This window comes from Cajanus cajan, chromosome 9 (assembly GCF_000230855.2).
Source record: "Cajanus cajan strain Asha chromosome 9, NIPB_CcT2T_4, whole genome shotgun sequence".
NCBI classification, from domain to species: domain Eukaryota; kingdom Viridiplantae; phylum Streptophyta; class Magnoliopsida; order Fabales; family Fabaceae; genus Cajanus; species Cajanus cajan.
Genome location: NC_138525.1, coordinates 52,615,991 through 52,636,420, shown reverse-complemented (window position 1 = coordinate 52,636,420; position 20,430 = coordinate 52,615,991). Strand labels below are relative to the sequence as shown.

Genomic DNA, 20,430 nt, shown 5'->3' with positions numbered 1-20,430 from the left:
ATAAAAATGACGACGTTAGGTATCATTAACAATCTACCCTTGGTGGGACTTGGGAGGAAGTACTAGGTTTAATTTGTTGGACTTTATCATGATTATTTTATATATTTTTTTTAAAAAAAATACACTGCTATACGTTAATAATTAACTCTTTTTTTTTTGTTGCAAAATATCTTTATTTCCTTTTATTTTCTAATTTCTAACATTACAAACGCCTCGTCTCCGGTGTTTAACTTTTCTTTTTCCAAGTACGCATGACCCTCCCTTTTTACGCTCACTTATTTCCTTCGTTTTAAGGTTTTAAATATAAAATTTATACTACTGTAAATACTTTTTAAAATAATAAATTTAGTATTTTTAGAAAATAAATTTTTAAAGTGTATCCTTTTTACATATTAAAAAAAATACTTTTTAAGGATAGTAAATTTAATATTTTAAAAAATAATTTTAGAAATACTAAATTCACTGTTTCGAAAAATATTTTCTAGAATGATAAAAAATATTTTTGAAAAGTAATTTTAGCTATCTTCTTTTTAATTTCTTATCTTCTTTAATCTATCATTTTTATAATGTTATTGATAATTGTTAAATATGTTAATACTTTTTATTTAATAAAGACAATTATTATATATCTTATGCTTTAGACTTTTTTTTTTGTCACAAATAAGTAGTTAGAGTTAATTTTCTTTATATTGAGAAAAACTCAAGTCCCACATCGACTAGAGATTAGGCAATTGAATAGTATATAAGTGGTAAACAACCCTCACCTTACAAGCCGGTTTTGTAGGGTTGAGTTAGGCTTAATCCACTATTCTAACATGGTATCAGAGCCATTTAGATCCACTTTAAAAATGGACCACCCACCATTGATGCATGCCTCATAGGCGTGAGGGGGTGTATTGGGAAAAACCTAAGTCCCGCCAATCCTAGATCATTAAAAAGGGCCACCCACCATTTATCCACGTACCAAGCCCAATAGTGCTGGACGTGAGGGGGTGTATTGGGAAAAACCCAAGTCCCACATCGACTAGAGATTAGGCAATTGAATAGTATATAAGTGGAAAGCAACCTTTACCTTACAAGCCGATTTTGTAGGGTTAAGTTAGGCTTAATCCACTATTCTAAGACTTTAAATTATGAAAATTGTTCAATTTTAAGTATTTTTTATTAAATTTTGTAAGTTTTCAGATATAGGGAGAAGAAACTATAAAATAATTAAGTTACAAAATTGAGGAGACTCAAAAATGACTCCAAGCTCGCTTAAGCCAATCACGTGGGTACTTTGAAGGAGCCTCTCCATAAGACAGAGATAAGCCTTAGAAGTTTATGTTACTTAAGCAAATGTGATAGACATTTTGAGCGAGTCAACACAAAAGGCATCATTGGAGGAAGATGAAGAGCTTGTTTAAGCGAGTTAGGAGGATACTCTAAACGAGTCAAGTTGTCATAGGCAACCTTTGGGAGCGAGCCAGTTACGCACTCAAATTTATGCAATAACTTAAACAAATTAATTTTTCTAAATTCTCCTATTCAGTGTTAAAATTAAATTAAATAATTGTCAAACAAGTTCTAATAGATTTGATACGTGAACTTTGTCTATTTTATTACTTGCAACAATTGATGTGCTTGCTAAATGATTAACAATTATTTATATTTCTAAATTAAATAATATTTTAAAAAATTGTCCATAATTAAAAATAATTTTATGTCGCAATATAAATTATTTATTATAAATTTAAAATATAAATTATATTGTAAAAATATATTTATTTATTATGTATTTTAAGTATATAAAATAAAAATTTATTATATGCATTATACAAGCTATTTTTTTGGGTGAAATTTATACAGGCTAATATAATAGTTATAATTATATCAGATATAACAAAACTATTATATAAATTTAGTTACAAAAAATTAATTAATGTTTAACTAAATCAGTTTTATTAAAATATTAATATGTTATCATTCTTTTAGCTCAATATTCTTATAATATCAGATTTCATGTAGTGGAAATATATAGTATTAGTAGTACTTCATTTGAGTTTTATATGATAGATGAATTGAATAGAAAAAGACATTGAAACATTTTTATTTTCAAATAGAACAGAAACATTTAAAACCAATAAAGTATTCTAATAATAACAAAGCTCAATGAACTCAATCTCAAATCACACAGGGTGACGTAGAAAACTATATAAGGGTGTGTATTTTCATGTGGCAATGCTTGTTTTTTGCATTCTTGTTACATACTGCTTTGTTCGTATGTACACCAAAATTATTAAGGCCAATGGCTTCGTATGTGTGTGGCAAAGACAGGAGAAATTCGTCGGTGCCTAATACCACAAAAAAATCATTCGAATCAGCTCGATCGACCACAAGATTTGGTTTCGTGAACAAGGGATGCCAAATGAAATAATTGGTTCTGCTGGGTCTTTCCCAGGTGAATCAATTGATTTGTCATGTTCTCTCTTAATGATATAAAATATCGTGAAATTATGTCACTTAATAATTGAATACTGATACTGGACAACAAAGTGCCCATGGTTACCAGCGTTGTTTGTGGTTCATGTACGTTGTTTTCTCAATCATACCACAACCTAAACTCGTGCGCGTCAACTTTAAGAGCTGGATCTTTGAGATTAAGGATCATGTTGGTAAGTTACAAACAAATTAAAGATTATAGAGAGGATTAGGAGTTCTATAATAATGTTAAGGTATTGGAGTACAAGACATTTTTTGACAGACTATTAATTAGTCTTGATGGGGAGTATGTTGGATATTAGTAATATAGCCAAATTATAATCCTTTTTATTATTATTATTATTATTATATTTTAAGAATTTTACACATAAAATAAAGGTATAACTATATATAGTTTTACTAAAATAATCCACATCTTAATAAATATACTACTTTTACTTATAGTAGTTGAACGATTTATGAAGGAATAAATTTAAAAAATTAATATTACAATAAAAAAATAAATATATCATTTATTTTAAAATATTTTTTAAATAGAGATGGAAGAAATAATATATAAATAAAGAATAATTTTTACCTTAAATATTGATTTTACAAGTTCAGTTAAACACAAATTATTTGATTATAAGTTATAAGTTCGGTTAAACTTATAACTAATTCTTAAGAGGGTATTAAAACCCTTTCATTATTTGATTAAAAACAAATAAATGAGTATATAAATAAAAGAGCTATGGCTAAACTCTAACCTATCAAAATAATGATTGCGCATATATAGTTTCTAGTTTTCACAAACATCTATACACAATAAATAAATTTGTGAGATATTACTTACTTAATCATACAACTAATATTCTTATTATACTTTTCAAACTTCACCAAACATAAGACTGTTTTCTCTCATTGACTTATATCACCAAGCTATTTATTTATTTATATATGTATAAGTAACCTAACTATTTTTTTTAATATATATGTATAAGTAACCTAGCCAATAATTAATATACACTAGCTAGCTATATGATTCAAAACCTATATAAGTGGTAAAAGAAAATTGACAAGGACATGAGGTCATGCTATTTTTTTTATTTTAATTTTTTTGTCTAGAAGGAAAAACAAAAGGGAAAAAAAGTCATATATGTATTTGATTGATTTATAATGGACCAAAAATATCGAAAGCCATCACATGAGAGGGACTCTGATCCGACCTAACAAAAGAGAAACTTCTCATTCTTCCTATCACAAATGAGGGAAGATATTGATAGTACGAATCCGGCTTTAAAATCAATTTCTGGCAATACTAAGATAATTAATTAAGGGTGGGAACCGATTAGGTAAGCACTTAATTTTAACACAATTGGGCGATGATTAAAAGAAGTATTTTTGCATATATCTACTCAAATATTGCTTCAGAGCAACCTGAAAGAAGACTTGAAGAGTCCCCCAAACAAAACAATATTGTAGAATAGTATTATAAAGAGAAACCAAAGTTACAACCCGCTATAAATTGAAATAAAATATATTTGTGTTTCACTAAGAAAAAAATGAAACTAAAAAAGCGACATTGTAACAATAATTATGGAGAATGCATGCATGACAGTACGTGGTTCAGTAATTAACAAAGTTGGGGAGGACCATTTTCTGCAAAGTCGCTCTCACGAGTAATATATATACATAGTTACCCATGCACATAAGCATAAAGCATGAAAGCCAAATAATTACATACGTTTAAAGTGGCGGGTAGGAAGCTGAAAGCTTTTCTATTCCGATTCAAACGTACTTTTTCTTTCATTTCCCATCTACACATAGTTCTTATACGTAACAAAAGTAACTACAAATTAAGGTAGAGGGGCGTATCGCACGTGCACCTTTAACTCAATTGGCCATAGTGTATAAATGCTTAATAATTTAAGTGGCCCTAACTATTTATTAATGTACAGCCAGCGCATGCAAGTTGAACCAAGAATATTATGATGCAGCTACATTCTTTCGTATCTTACCACAAAAAAATTGGTTACAGAGAGACGTAAAAACAAGAAACAAGTGCAGTATATTAAAGAGTGATGTATAATTAATAAGAAAACTGAAAACAATAATATGGACTGTAACATTGTTAAAAAAAAAAAAAAAAAAAAAAAAAAAAAAAAAAAAGGCTGATTCAGTAGCCCAGAACGGGCCGTTCCCAAATTGGAACGGGCCGTTCCAAGCTACTGAATTTAACTACATATTGTGGTTGAGAACGAGCCGTTCTGGGAAGGAGAACGGGCCGTTCTGGAGGGAGAACGGGCCGTTCTGGAGGGAGAACGGGACGTTCTGGAGGGAGAACGGGCCGTTCTGGAGGGAGAACGGGACGTTCTGGAGGGAGAACGGGCCGTTCCGGATGAGTCCCGGAACGGGCCGTTCTGATTTCAGAACTGGCCGTTCTGGGCGTTAATTTTGTGCATGATTTGGGAGTTCGGAACGGGCCGTTCCGAACTCGGTACGGGCCGTTCTGGGCCAATCCGAAAGTCTATAAATAGGGGGTTGGGGGCCTTCAGGAGTTTCGGAGTTTTTAGAGAGAAGTTTTAGAGAGAAGGTCTCTGGGTCAGTGAGCTCCTTTCTCTCCCAAATTTCTCTGTTTGACTCCTTTTCTCCTCTAGATCACTAACTCCTTCTGACTTTTCTTGAAATTCAGATCAGAAAGCTTGTTTTGGGAAGACTGAAGTTCCGAGTTGAGCCTCGAGGGAAAATTCTACTTTTGTTCAGTCTTTGGCTATCTGAGCCAATCTTCAGGTAAGGGAAGCTAGAATGTTTGTTATTTAAGTTGCATGTGAGTTTAGAAACTTAATTGATGCATGGAAGTTGAGGATCCATGGCTGGATCGGAGAATTCGCTAATTGTTCAAAGTCTTGGAAAAAAATGGGGGTTCTGGTGAATTTGATGCATCAGATGGGTGCATGTTGATTCTAGGTTTATTTAAGTTGTATGAAGTCTATGCATTGTATTTTGTGTTTGCATGTGGCTGGATTTGTTGGTGTGGATGAGAGTTTGTGAACTCTGTTATTGGAATTTAGGCCGGGCGCAGGTTGAATGTGCTAGGCGTGGATGAGTCTTGGGACTCTCAGGCTGGGATTAGGCTGGGCGAGCTCAGGCTACGCCGAGCGTGAATAAGTTTATAAATGAATTGATGCTTATGCATGTTTAAAGTTAAAGTTTTAGATCATGTATATATGATATATGATGTATGGTGAGGTGTGATTCATATGTATGCTTTGTGATGATACGTATGAATGTTTGAATATGATATGACATGCGTATATGTTCATATGAGTATGATTGTTGATCATGATGGTGGGCAGACCATTATGATGTATGATGCATTATTGCATGTGATGTCTTATGACATGTGTATGATTGTTGATCATGATGGTGGGCAGACCATTATGATGTATGATGCATGATTGCATGTGATGCCTATGGCATGAGTCTAGCCTAGGACTTGAGGAGAGGAAAAATATTTTCGAACTGGAAGAGCTCACATAGAGTCTCTTGAGAGTGGTGCTTGGATAGGCCACTGATATATGAGAGTGGTGCTCTGGGAGGCCACTGGATTTGGGAGAGTGGTGCTCAGATAGGCCACTGGGTTGGGTGAGTCTCCTCTAAGTCCTTAGCTAGTGTTGGAGCGGGGTATGAGGTCGAGGGTTATTCCCTTAACCAAGTACTCGGGAAGGTGCGTGGATCCTTGCGGATAGTCGGTGGGCGAACTCCACAATTGACTTGGTTAATGCATGCCAAGGTCGTGGTAAGCCCGTACCCAGCTGTGCTATACCTGACGGTGGATCTGGACTTCCAATTGTGTAAGTGACATCATCCGAGTAAACCCGAGGGAGGATTATATATCCTGTTTAGCTGTGACCGAGCGGGCGCATTGGGCGTGAAAACGGTTGGGGTGGTTTCGGTAGGATGGAATGTCACTTATACAGCTCTATTGTTGTGGAGATCTCCTAGGTGTATGCGTGACGACGCATTAGATGATTGATATGCATTGATATCTGTCATGAGATGCATTTATTGCATGATTATTAATATGATGAAGTGTGGTGTTTGACTTCATGACTGGTGGATTATATTTTATGCATGAGTAGTATTGGATAGAGTGTATGGTGTGACTCTATGAATACGATTGTGTAGTATAGATTATTATGATTCATTTTATGAATTCTAGCTTACCCTTATGTTTCCATGTGGTGGAACTGCGATGATCATACTTGGTATGGGAGCAGATCAGGGCTAGCTTGGAGTCGAGGTGACCGCTGCGAGACGGGGAGTTTGATCCTCGTGTTAGGGTTACCATTTTGGGTAGCGATTTTTGTCTGTTTGACCGGCACTAGGAAATATTATTTTTGGGATGACTGTACATATATGACATTTTATTTTGTATTTAAAGAATTTGGTTATTTTTATTCTTATCTATACCTGTAAGTATGAGTTATCCAATTTAATATTTTCCTTAGTTCACTAGTAGTAGTGCGATTCCACTAAGTGTAGAGACCATGGCGGGTCGTTACATGGACTGTAACTGTTTTTTTTTTTTTTTTTTTTTAATACTAGCTACACAACTATACTAGTGCCCTTTGATCAGTCACGGGCTTAACCTAGCAAACTCCTATTGAATAATTCATCTAACAGTATAAAATTTTGCAATTTCGATAGCCAACCAGTTAAAATATTAATCTAAATTTTGCAACTGAATAATTATTTTACGAGGATTAAAAACATATTTATACTTAAAAAATAATTAGCTAGTTGTTAAATGTTAATTAGTCGGTAACCATTTGGGAGAAAATCATAAAATTCGGCACACAATTAATTTCCAACAAATTCCCGTTGCCTTAGTTTCTAAATCAGAATTAGTTGGGAGGCAAACTGTGTATTTACATTCATTTGGTGTTCATGGAGACAAATAAACAACTGTGTTTTGAAGTGGGTCTTTTTTATTGGCAATGGCTCTTGCAGTAAATACTATTATATTCACAAAATGGACATGGTTGAAGTCAACATAACTGCATTGAGAGGAAATTAATGAACGTATATTATTTGATTCAAACACCAATGAAAGATGTTGGTCAATATTGAAATTTCACTTGTGATTTTGTTACATTAGAGAATAATATAACTACTTTGGGTGGACATTTTGGTTTTAGGTGTTTCTTCTAATATAGATATACATGACATGTGTATTGCAAAGGAAAAATCTATTTTGGAGAGGAGGTTATGAGCACATTTGGTTGTTTGATTTTTTATTTTGTTTTATATATATATATATATATATATAAAGGATATCCCTTATTCCCTTTATTTATTTATTTATTTATTTTTATGAAATTCTCTTAGTGATTAATTACGGGAATACGGGTATTCTATCATTATTATCATATGGTTATCATGATCTGATCCTTTATATCTTTTGTAGTCATTAATTAATAATTAATGATTAAAAGTATGTTTAAATATGTTTTTAATCTTTACAAAATAAATAAGTTTTGATTTTGGTCTTTATATCTTTTCCTTCTTCGTTTTTCACCTTTCTAAATTTTATAAATATTTTTTTTTGTGAAATAAACAAATTTTAGTTTTGACAACTATAAAATATTTTTATTTTTCTAAAATTTAAAATTATTATTTTTTGTTCCTTACAATCATTTTAAGAAGATTAATAATACTTATTTTAATAATCTAAAAAAATCTTTTAGAAGTGTCAAATACTGATATGATATCATTAATAATTATGAATAATATCTAGGATGATCACATAACATCTTAAAAAACAAAAAAAGCTAAAAATGATCACATAAAAAATGGGGACTACTTAAAAATAATAGTTTCAATTTTAGAGGAATGAAAAACAAGGAAAAGAATTTACACAGACCAAAATCCAAACCTACTAATTTTGTAGGGAGTAAAAATATATTTAAGTCAATAAAATATTTTAAAATTTGTTATATTATTAAAAAGACTAACTAAAAAAAAATTGTTAGCGACCAAAATTTTGGTCGCAAGAAGAAACTTACGGCATTTTTGTGTGCTTAATCTTTAAGAATCTAGTTAAATGACCGAATTTTGTCTCTAAAGATGGCTTAAATGCGTCCATTGCTAACATGTTCATCACTTCTTATAATGGAAACCAAAATATCAATAATCGACATTAAGTGTGTGTTTGGGAATCCGTTCAATATTTGTTGAACGAATTTTTTTTACTTTCCAATACAAAAAAGTAAAAGCAAGTAGTGTGTTGTATTTGGGTTATGTTGAACGTAACTGGAAAATAAATACACCTTAAATCATCACAAAATTGATTGTTGAATAATATATATTTAAAATAAAAAAATGTTAGTAAATGATAAATAAAGGAGTCAAATCCTTACAGGAGTTAATTGGGACAAGAAGAAACATTTTAAGCAAATCTAGCAAAAAATAAAGGAAGAAATTAAAACGACTAAAATTGAACAAGTAGAATAAACCTAAAGAGCTAGTGCTATAACAACAGAGTATAGAAAGCTTCAAAGGAGGCCATCACGCATTGGCCTCATCTTGGATAAATTTGGAAGTCAAAATAGTAACATATGCATTCATTTATCATTTATATTAGTAAGATTTAACTGCTAATTAAAGATAAATCTTATATATTCACTATAAAAAATATCATACAGTGATATACAAAAAGTGTCATTATATAGATATAATATATATAAGTATATATCTATCAGACATATATACATGTAATTTAAATATTAATTGTGAATGAAATTTAATAACATATATTATGTTACTATAATCTATATTTACATTTTTTAGCAATGTACAAACATATATTATTTAATAATGTAAGTAAAAGTAATTTTAAATGATAAAGATTGTGTCATTATTGAATATGTTCTAACATAACAATTTATTTGTAGGTTACAAGTAGATAAGATGAAATCCTTGTGACTCTTACTCATTTTAAGTGAATGTGTTTAAGTATTTATTTTAATTTTATTTAAGGAGTATTAATATACCTTGTCCTTTTCATACATTAACCATAAAAGACATTTTACTTATATAATTAGTTGCCTATTTCACACGTTTTTAATTACTAAAGAATATAAATAAAAAAAAAAAAGGATATGCATGGGGTGACATGAAATATACAGTTGGGGTCATCGATGAGGAAAAATCAATTAACGAATCAGACAAAATGGAGAGTCAATTAACACGAACTCGACAACCTCTATATTCTTATCCATAGCCATATCCAAACATAACATAACTTTCTCCACGTCTCCAACATAGCATAACAGTGATTGGAAACAAGAGAGCAACAAAATTTTTAAGTTAAACTATTGAACCACAGATCAGTTCATTGTCTCACGAGAAATGCAGAATACCAAGCCTGATTCAAATTAAATCTGAAAAAAATTTGTTTAGAAACAGTAGAACTTGCATTTAAAGTGATTCCATTTATTTATAATTAAAAGAATAGTATCATTAATTTCATTTATTTGACGATCTTATCATGGAACTTTGTCAAACTAATATTAATTTCTTCCTACAGGCTACAGCAGACAACTAATAGCTGTTCATATTGACAAACTTGAAAATTATCAATAATTAAATTTGCAAAACTTATGTATTAAAATTAAGATAAAATGCTAGACAGTAGGAGACAAAGTTTGACGAAGTCTCTTATATCATTATCACAGCATGATTTCTGCTAAATTTTATTATTTATTTTAATTTATTAGTTAACCAATAAATTTTAAACACTTGGTTTGAATTCATGCTTATTAGCAACAGTACTCCATTATTAGGTCATTTTCAATAAAAAAGTTCTTAAGTGTCTTCTTAAATATAAGAACTGATTCTAATAAATTTTACCATTAGAGCATGGTAAGTGTAACAGTGTAAAAACTTTTTTTTTTATATATGAATTCTCAATAACTGATTTTTATCAATAAAATCTATGTTTTAATATAATTTTCATTTAAATAAAAATAAAAAATGTGAGTCCATAAATGAATTAATATCTCAAAGTAAGTTCTTTCATTAAAATAAAAATAAATAAAATTATAAAATCTTAAGTAACATTAAAAAACTCACAAAGATAATTTAAAAATTCAAAATGAATTCTAGCATCATATATGCTGTTAAAATAAAAATAATTTGAATCCTCGCTTATTATTAACAATACATTACGTAGGGATTGGGTTTCCCAGTACAAATGTTTTTTTTTTCCCCTCTTTTGGTGAGAAAGTTCAAATGCAACACCTAATAGGTAGGACGTGAAGGTTTCTTTTAATTCAGGTTTTAATTAACAAGAACCACAATTCTTATTAAGATCTTCGGCTCAATTTCGAACAAATTTCAACATTTGATGCAAATATTATGAAATTTTAGCTTGAATCCAAATGCTGTTGTTTGACACTGTCAAATAGCTATACCCTATGTATATGTATATGTATATGTTTTGATAGCTATATATTATGAAATCAATCGTGTTGAAGTTTGTGAATGATGCAACTTTAAATAATTTATAAAGTAGGTCCATTTTGTTCCAGACGAAGCATTATAAATTTCTCATGTATAGAATCAATGGCAGATTCAACATAATTTTTTAAAAAAATAAAATTAATAATTATTATCATCATATATACAAAAAATAAAATATAATATTAAAATAATCATAAGTGATTTTAATATATAAAATTAAAGGATACAAAATATAATACATATATATATATATATGTAATAATTTAATTAAAATGAGGAAATACATCTGTCTATTTTCAATATAATGTAGGTCTGTAACTATATAAAATAATCTTAAATGTATATTATTTTATTAAAAAAATCATTAAAAAATTACTAATAAATCATGTTGATACAAGTAATGAAAGACTTAAATCATTTAATCAAATAACTAAAATTTGAATTCAAATTCTTATAAATACAGAAAATTTAAACCAAGAATAATAAATAAACAAACAAATAAAATAACTAATATAACTCGGCGAGACGATGGCATCCCAAAATTTAGAAAAAATATTTTTTTATTTATGTTATTTTAAATAAATACAAATTCTTTAATATATCTGTGTTTAATAAACTTCTTATTATTTAATTTTACTTGTTCGAAAAGAATATTATAATATTATGTGTTATTATTGTTATTATAAAACATTAGGGGTTCATAAACTTATACATAGATAACATTTGATAATGATATAGATGACATTATTTTTATTGCTTACAATACAATAGCACTTTATTTTATGAACTTGTTATAATATAGATAAATTCTATTCCTTTGGAAAATATATGCCTAAAAAGTAGCCGATTTATTTAAAAAGTTACATCTATATGCATTTGATTATAGATTAATTAATTTTAATTTTTTATCTTTGATCGGAGGATTATTTGTTTCGAGAGGATATAGCAATTTTTTATATGTTGGTTTGAAGAAGGAAAAGTTTGACAGGATTGTTAGATTGAGAGAATATTTGGGTGAGAGGAATGGGCATATGATGGGACTGAGTTGGTCACAATGGATATGATATATATGATGCCGTGGCTACCTATCTCTTATACTCTTACTTTGCGTCATCCCATACAATTGGTGTCCTTTTATTACTTTTAAAAACTTATATTATATTGAAATAATTTTAAATTATTTAACCTTATTACAACGTGCGTAAATAGCTAATTTTTAAATTAAAGAATCTCATATAAGTAATTAATAAGGTTGAATTATTTAAACAGAATTTAAATTTGATTCTTAATAAAAATAATTATTGATCAAATTTTATTTATCTTTTAATCGAATTAATTAGAACACGATGTGAAAAAAAAATTTAATTTGAGTATAATTATACTCAGTTTTTATATATATTACAATTTTGTATTTAAATCTTGTAAATAAAAAAATATAATTAAAAAAATCACTAAAAATAGTTGGTTAGATTTTTTGATTGAGGTATACTAGTTTTGAGTCAAATTAATAGATATTCTATATAATCTTTTAAAATTTAGAAAATTTTTATAGTTAATTTTTTTTATTATAAAATATCAATTAATTAAGAATTTCACATTAAGATTTAAGATTAAAGGTCAAAGCATTGATTCATAAATCTTATATTGTCCCTAGTCATAAGTTTTATTAGGTTTTCTTTACAACTTGTGGTTTGGAAAGAGTTTTCCAACACATTTAACTTTATAAAATCATATTTAGCGTTATCAAGCCAAAATAAGTATAAAGAGATTGAGAGGGGAACAGTTAATTGAATTAAATACTTAATTAAAAAAATACATGGATTCAAGTGAGTCACATCAATTTCAATAAAAGCAGAAAAAATGACATGTAAAGATCAAGATTTGACTTTAAAAATTCTCTCTCTAGATTCACTTAAGTGAATCAAGAAGGTATTTTTTTAAGCGTGTTTTTAGCACAATACTTAGTTTCCTGAAAAAATCTCTTCTCCTCTAAACTAAAACTACTAAAATAGAAATCAAGCAAAAAATAAAAAGAATTTACTAAAACTATAAAATTCTTAAATCATTCTTTTTAAATGAAAAAAAATAGTTCAAATAAGATTATAAAGTGTAATAAATTAGGAACAACTGTTAAATATTGTTGAAATACAATTCAAGTCCTACATTATTAAAATAAGAGGAAAAACATGAATTTATAAGCATATATATAAAGTCTCCATTGGCATAAGACTTTTTGGTTGATAACTAAAAGAAAATTCATTAGAATTTTAGTGCAAAAGAAAATACATGAGAATTTTAGTGCAAAATGAACAATATTATTCTAATATAAAGACACGTATGAAACCCCTCTATACTACAACTAGTATTAGAGCAATGATTCAATTAGGTGACTAACTTTGATGAGTATTGGGCAATGGAGGCCGTGGATCTATCATCTATGTTTTTGGATCCATTGTGTTGAGAGTTTTCTTGATGATGTAGAAGTCAAACAACATGTGTTGTTGACTTGAATTAATATTGATACAAGTATCTAGATCTTATTGATGACAATGACTAATTTATAAGGATTACTATCGAATATTCCTGAATGAAAAAATAATTTTTGTTAAAGAAAAGGTTAAATATGATCATTTGTTTGTAGAGATGAGTGTTAGGGTACAAACTGTAATATTCTGAAATTCTTCATACAATATTATAAATTCCCTTATCATTGCCTTATTCTTAAAATTATATTTTTAAAATTTTTAATTACCATATTTAAAATAAATAGATAAATACATATGTGTATTTTTTTTTATCTATTATAATTTCTTTTAATTCCAACAAATTAAAATGGAAGTATTTAGTATTCAATTTTATTATAACTTGGTTTCTTTCAAAAATAATATTATGATATATATATATATATATATATATATAAAATTTCAAATGGTTAATATAAGTAAATTTTTATACATATAAACATTATGAAAGGGTAAAAAAAAAAAAGATTTATTATTTTTTTAAAAAAAATTATTATTTTATTATTTAAAAAAAACGAAAAAAAAATATCCAGCAAGAATCTACAGCTGTTGTACCAATACCTTATCACCTTATCCTATAATTATTCACCTTATCTCTAAGTAACTAAGTAAGAAATGGAACCTAAAAATTAAACCAAATGAGCAAATTTTCCATTCAATGCTAACCATGTCATCATTACCACCCTTTTATAAATAGCTTCACATGCATGCAATTGAGGACACAAGCTCACGGAGAGTGAAAAATAAAAAGGAAGAGAAGAGAGAAAGAGAGAAAGAAAGAGAGAAAGAGAGAGAGAATAATGAATAGGAAGAGGATAGTTAAATTTTGACGCAGTTAATTCTTATTAAATCTACATTCTAAGGTAAGGGGGAGGAGAACCTTATCTCTTTAAAATTTTATATATTACTATATCTATATATTTATGTTATTTTTTATATGTATTTATTCAGTGGGGTGTCCCTAACCTCATTTATTTGCTTAACCTATATAATAATTATTAAGGTGTTCATCTTTTATATTGTTTAATTATTTTATAATGATTGTCATTTTATTTATATCATTGGTATTCTTAATATATTCTTTTTACATAGATATATTTATTGTAAATATATTTATAATCAACTATGTTATAGTTGTGATATCTTGGACTCGTTTTGTTGTTATTTCTTCACGTATTTATGAAGATAAATATTGTTCTATGGCCATAGAAGATAAAGTTTGAATTATTTGTAGCTGGAGGTTTGACCTTGGGAATTTAAATGAGTAAGGAATGAAGGTGAACTATTCTCTTGTTGGTTAAGGTGAAATATCCTTTTGTTGGTTGATATTATGATGATGCTCATTTATCCTGACTAGTCACTACAAGTATAATTCAAATTTTATTGTAACATGAAAATCTAATATATGATCTGTATATATATATATATATATATATATATATATATATATATGTGTGTGTGTGTGTGTGTGTGTGTGTGTGTGTGTTTAATATTGATTATAAATAATTTTGTACATTCTTTTGAATTATTGTATTTATTGGATATTGTTCTTACTCCTCGTTTTTCTTTGTTTTTCTTTTTAAATTAAATATATTACAAAATAGATGAATCTACTTGAGATTCCAGATCATTTTGCCGTGGTTATTGCTGCTGTTTTCCTTGGAAGAAATTGGAATGTAGAGACTATTTGATGGATCTATTTTATTTCAGTTGTAAATTTATTTTCATTATCAATGTAAATATTGTAATAGAAGTAAAAGAAAGAAATAATGTGTAAAATAGTACATTATTGTAAATATTATTTGTAAATATTATTATCACATATAATATTATTAATAATACACTTTTATTTTTTTAATATATATATATATATATATACACGTATAATATTGGAAATTATAAAATGGGCGTTACACAAAAGAAGTCCCCCGTTAATTGTTAGAACAAAAAGAGAAACATGTTATAAGTACATAAAACCTTCATTAGTATAAAACCTTTTGAGTAAAGACAAAAAAAAATCCAACTCAAAATAAATAATATCATATCGATATGAGATTGTGTGTTAAATTCTCATAAACCGTAAATATATTAATAAGTACGTGTTTAACAATTAAAAAATCACATTTTCTTTATGCTGAGTTAATACATTTACAAGGGGGTGAGGTCAGCATATAAACCTCTTTTATTTTGGAAAACAGATTAAAGATCTATGTGTAAAAAGTTATGGGTTTAATATTATCGAGATCAATGGAAAAAAAATGCTTAATTTTGATGATAATAGAGAATTTGATTATTCTCATATAATTAAGATATAACTAAACTTTTAAACAAAAAAAATCATGAATAAAAATGTTATAATTTATTAAAATAATAAACACAATTATATCATTTTTACATTTAAAGCGCTTTTAATTTTTTTATCTGTTTTATTTTTCACTCTCTTTTATTTATATTGAATAAATAAGTTTATATATTAATTATAGTTAACTAAATTTTAACATATAATTTTATATATTTAACTCAATTTTAATGTATAATTTAATAATTCAATATTAACAAATAATATATAAATTGTAATAAAAGCATATTATCTCTCTTATGAAAACAGAATATAAGTATTTTTCTTTCATGCTTAACATCGGAATCTTACTTCTTCTTCTTTTTTTTTTTTTTTAAAAAAAGGAAGATAATTAAGTGTAAATGACTTAAAATGTCATAAATTTAATTTATATTTGTAAATATATTTTTTTTCCAAAATAACATACGAAGATTTTTAAATTCTAGCTAGTATATGGAGTGTGTTTTTGTTGCCTAGGGTATCTTTTGACCAAGAACTTGAGACTAATAAAAATTCGCTTAAAAGACTAACGTTCTTATATTTACACAAATTAAGCTCTATGGCCACATGCTTATATATATAAGGTACTTGTGTATATTATTATTAAACTCAGTAGTATGGAGTTTAATAATAATATACACACGGTGTTAGGGATTTATGACTTTGAGACTAAAATCACCATAATACTATAGGCTTCTTCAAAGGAAAAAGAAACTAAAAGCACACCCCAAATTTGGAGTATCCCTGTTAAAGGAAGAGAAAGATAGGGAGAGAGAAACAAATATATGAGAGAAATTATACGATGAAAAATGAAGAGAAAAATAGAAAGAAAGAAAATTTGGATAGAAAGGAAATGGGGAAAAAATAACTGAAGTGAGCATGATGTGGCTTCTCTTTACTATCTTCACGGCATTGGTCGCTCCTTATGAATGATACTTGATTGTGGATGACGATATGCCACATTTTATAGAATTAAATAGTGCAAATGCATGAAACTCGATCGTGCCTATATTGCTATAAAGTATATATAGATCCGGAATAGTTGTGGATGTAGCACTTTAATTATTATAACTTGTACTATGAAGAAGTATGAGTTGCTTAGATAATTTTAGTGTCCACTTATATAATTTCACTAGGGAAGACTTGCTATTCCTAGATCAGCAGCGGGTGAAAAGTCAAAAGATTGAGTAATCTTAATGAAGAATTTGAAAAGAACAGCACATAGTTGGAGCTTTCCCACAAGAGACTTTGTTCCCTTCGAAATGGGTAATTTCTATAAAATACACGAAAGAAACAAGACTTGCATCATGAAATTAAAAAGATAGCTATAGTTATAGTGACTTGTCTGATAGGTAGACTAGGACAAATAGCTCGACATGTTGTTGCATGTGCACAAAAACATCATGTTTCATTTGAAAGATTTGGAGGAAAAAGAAAAGAAATAAACAATGGCATGCACCTTTCATTACGAGTGAAATCAGACACAAGAAAAGGCCACAAAACTTAATTAACCATACATGACCAGGACAGGACTTACTGCCATAAACGTCATAGAAGGAATGGAGTGGAAAGGAGGGCTCCTTGTATGGGGAGCAGACAAAATCCTACATAGTTGAATTAGGAAGATGAAGATGAGTTTATAAATACATGAATATTTTTATTTATACGAGATATTTTCAGTGATAATAAAAAATAAATTTATAAAAACTTAAATCTATATCGATATGAATATATGTGTGAATCTCTGATGTATTGATAAAATCATTAAGTTTTCAAATGAAAAATAAGTTTGTGAACAATCTCTCTGCATAATGTTTAGAAGATTTTTATAATTTTCTCTTTTTAGTTGAAAATTTTGAGGAAGTAAGGAAGATAGAATGAGAACAAAATATTTTTCTTTTAATATTGAAATTTAAAGAGAAGACAAAATGGCATGATATTGGCATCCCCTCTCCTTCACACTCCATTTTCTTCTACAACAGCAAAGACAAAAGTCTTATCCTACTAAGTGACATAAATTACATGATATTATTTGGGTTGATTAAAGACCAAAACTTCATAGATATTTACTATGAAATTCTTCTCGATAACTTCCTTCAATGTTTTGCTTGTTTTCATCCTCTCCTTTTAAATAGATTGAAAATCATACAATCTACTCTTCTTAGTTCTTACCGGTGTTCAATGCGACTTATCCAAATCACCTTAACTAATTTTCTGTCATCTTTTCTTTGAAATACTAGACTATTCTCTTTTCATGATATAGAATCATTTTGTATCTTATTCCTGCTCTTAACATTCTAATTTTGCTGCTCTCTTAATAGGTATTTTGCGACCACAAAGAACCTCTATGCCATTCCCATTTGCTAAACTACGTTTTCTTCTACAAACATGTAAAAAGTATACACATCACTAATTAAATAAACTAGAAAGTTAAAACTCATCAAACTGCTTGGGAATCTCTTATAGTATTAATTGATGCTGGATCCCAGGTTGTATTTGACAAAACCTCTCCATTGCTTGCTCTCCGAATTTATCACAATGTGAAACCCTATATTTTTATTACAATAGGAGGAACAACATAAAACTAATATCCATTTCCATCATGATGGAAATAAAGAATTAATAAGGACGCTTTAAACCCTTTAGAATTCGTTTGTTGCGGTAACATGAGATCCAAACCATGGTGGAAATAAGAAAATTTCTCATTCTCAATTTCAAGTATCAGAATTTAATGTCTGAGGTAGTTGCTTATGTTAAACAAACTACTGTCCAAATTAAAAGCCAAATGACTGAAAACACATTCCATAATTTACCATATCAGTATACATGCTTGTTTCTTAAGCTGTCAACGCACTTTATATGTTATCAAAACTCAAGAACCTTCCGTAGACAGAAAAAGAAAGGAAAACAACTTATAAACTTCCTCTTCTTCTAAATGAATTAAACAAGTAGAAATGACATCAACACCTCTTTCCTTTTGTCTCACATCCTTTTTCGGATATAATTTTCCTCTAAATAAAATCGAATATCAAAAAAAAATTGAAGTCTTACATTCACTAGAGATTAAACAATAAAATAATATAGAAGTAAAGAGTAATCTTCACTTTATAAACTAATTTTGTAAAGTTGAATTAGGTTTAAAACTATGAAATATAAATACCTCCTTCATATTAAAAATTCATAAATTAGTTTATTACCTAGACCCGACCCTCACTCTTTTAATCACATTGATTGATCAAAATTTATTATAGAAATTCTACTTTTATATTAGAAGTATGTTTGTAGCAATCTTCTACTTGTTTTATTCATTTTGAAGAAGCGAAAGTTTCTTAAGCTGAAACTGTTGTTCTTTCTTTTTCTGTCTACGGAAGTTTCTTGAACAGGTCTGATTCTTTGTGTTGTTTTTTTATTTTCTTTTTGCTTTGGGTTTTAATCACCCCGTATGCACATTCTCTCTCTATATAGTTCCATTATTGTTTGGACCAAATACACACATTTAATGTTCCGATGACTATGGATCATGCGTGTAGGTACCTGTTCCTGTTTTATTCATCATGAAGATAACGAAGTTTCATTAGCATTGCATGCTTCTTTTTGCTTACACTGATTACGATAACCCCATTTCGCATATGGATATGTCCCGTGGTTGGGCCCAAATGTGTTTATTCAATGCCTCATTGACCGTTTTATGTTGATGTAACCGCAGGCCCAAATGAAGCCCGTTGTTCCCCCTCTAAAAAGTTCAAATGATTTGACGTTATTCTCTGGTTTAAATTCAAAGTTCATTTCAATAACCTGTATATTAAACATTGGTGACTGTGACTTATCAAGATAGAATTCTAATTTTAATTAAACTAAACATCATTTAAATTTTGTCTAAAAAACTGTCCATGTAAAGTCGTACCAAAATATCTGCTTATGAGCAATAACTTTTTTCGTAAGCCAGTTTCCCATTTTTACACAGTTCATGTCCTGATTAAAAAATGAAGCCCTGCTAGAAGGTAAATTGGAGCCACGCAACAGGAGCTAGGACTTTCTTAAATTGGGCTTTGGAAGGCTTGTTAAATTGGGCAGATATTTGGGCTTCGGGACAGGGATGGTGATGCTTTGAAAAGTCGAAGGAACCATGACCAAATAAAAATAAACAAATAAAGAATACCACTATGGGCTTTTTATGCTGAAAATGCCCACTATGATTTTGCATACATGGTGGCCTTTTTTTTTTTTTTTTTTGGCTTATATTATTTATACATTTTTATTACACTTTTTACGATACTACTTTTTCTTTCTATTTCCCTTCATTGTACAAAATTTTTTGTCCAGAAGGATTGTATAAATACAAATTATATTTTCTAATTAATCAGCAAACAGATCAGCATAATGATACAAAACTCGGTAGAAAAATGATAAATAAAATAGACCAATGGCTCCTAGACCGCGGAACAATATTTAGGGTTTAAAGATTAATTGTATCAATTAAAATTAGGAAAACAAGTATATGAACCTAAATTGAAAGAAATTTTATAATTTATTCACATTACTAATTATGGAAAAAAAATGAAAACATAAAATGAGGCTCAAAAA

At 28.5% G+C, this 20,430-nt stretch overlaps 1 long non-coding RNA gene across 1 annotated transcript; it reads left to right on the top strand.

The window, feature by feature from the left end:
• The first annotated feature begins 814 nt into the window (after positions 1 to 814).
• On the top strand, positions 815 to 6,926 carry LOC145951846 (uncharacterized). Its single transcript, XR_014429786.1, has 2 exons — positions 815 to 5,250; positions 6,741 to 6,926. It is a non-coding gene; the product is annotated as an uncharacterized LOC145951846 (long non-coding RNA).
• The last annotated feature ends 13,504 nt before the right edge of the window (positions 6,927 to 20,430 follow it).